The 1,410-nt window shown below is 43.5% G+C and overlaps 1 pseudogene; it reads right to left on the bottom strand.

Annotated features, from left to right (window-relative positions):
* The window catches only part of LOC102425188, a 2,376-nt pseudogene extending 1,930 nt beyond the window's left edge, over positions 1-446 (bottom strand).
* Positions 447-1,410: the final 964 nt, after the last annotated feature.

Genomic DNA, 1,410 nt, shown 5'->3' with positions numbered 1-1,410 from the left:
CTATTTCGAAAATGTGGAAACTCACACAATCTTTGGTGAAGGCGACTAACTTCTTCATCCTTGCGGTTTATTTCCATTCTAGCAGTTTTGAGAAGTGCTGAAATATTCTTCTTAAGAGACTGGTTTTCAGTTTTTAAGCTGAAATTCTGTGTCTGTATTTCCTTAAACTTTTTTATCAGCTCTTTCATTTGTAGCTGACATTTTCCATATTTTATTTGCAAATCATTATATGTTGTCTCCTTTGCAGTTCCTTCTTCAGTAAGAATTTCTTCATACAAATCCAAACAATTTCTAGATGGTTCACAGGACTTGGAAGAACTATCAGAAACAGCACTGTCCAACCCAGCATATATGTCCAGAGAACCTTCATCATTATTTTTAAGAGGAGAAGCCGAGAAGACATCAAATAAACTTGTCCCATCACCATTTTCATCATCTGCTGCCATGGTCCTATTTCCTTTTAATAGTTGCCATCAATTCCAAAACCAAAGTGTTGGGCTCCAACCCCAGCAGGTCCCCAACAGGTCCAGGGGTTCCCAAAGGTGTAGACGGAGTCGGCGAAGAATGAAGGAATGACACAGAGACAGCGTTCAGTTGATCAGCAGCCTAGCCAGGTTCTAGCCAGGATCTCCAGCCAGGTTATGTGTTTATTGTCTTGTTACATTTGTATTTATACCAGTTGATTTTAATCCTATCAATTCTATTCCAAAGGTTAGGGAGTTTCTTATCTCCATTCCAGGGAGTAAAGATTATGTAGCTTAAGCGTGATTGTTTGTAGTTAAAGTGATTAACTACCCGCATGGCACTTAGTTAAGAGGTTTTAGTCCCTCCCTAACTTCAGGGAAAAATCCCTACCTGGGGAAACAACCTTTCTCGGAGAGGTGATCTTGGTTAAAACACATAGCGCCAAGAAGGGGAGCAAACATATTAAGAACAGTATGCCATATACGCCAGGTCCCTTGAAACATATGCTGTGCAGATGTTTCTTTCCTGCAGCGACTATGTCAAGCAGCAAGGATGGACTGGCTTCCGGCAAATTCCCCCTTTTTTATTTTTTAAATGATAGCGCATGTAAATCAGCAGCCACCTCTCGGATTGGGCTGTTTAAGACTCGAAAGAAGACTGACAAGCAATGATAGCGAGCATAGCTATAAACATAGTGGATGGAGTGCACAAGGAGCCTTGTTCCTGTAGAAGGTTGCTGGCCTCTTCAGTCAAGGGATTTCAGCTGTCCTCAAGTCGGTGGTTTGGTTGTCCTTGTTGATCTGGCTAGCGGGCGGCGTCATTGGCGACGGGCTTCCCGAAGCATCAGCGAGTTGAAGGGCTGCATTAAAGGGTCCATCAGATGCCGAAGCCGGTTTGGCTCAGTGGATAGAGCGTCGGCCTGTGGACTGAAGGGTCCCGGGTTCG

Source organism: Myotis lucifugus, unplaced genomic scaffold, assembly GCF_000147115.1.
Source record: "Myotis lucifugus unplaced genomic scaffold, Myoluc2.0 scaffold_385, whole genome shotgun sequence".
Taxonomy (NCBI): domain Eukaryota; kingdom Metazoa; phylum Chordata; class Mammalia; order Chiroptera; family Vespertilionidae; genus Myotis; species Myotis lucifugus.
This window is presented reverse-complemented; position numbering and strand designations above follow the sequence as displayed.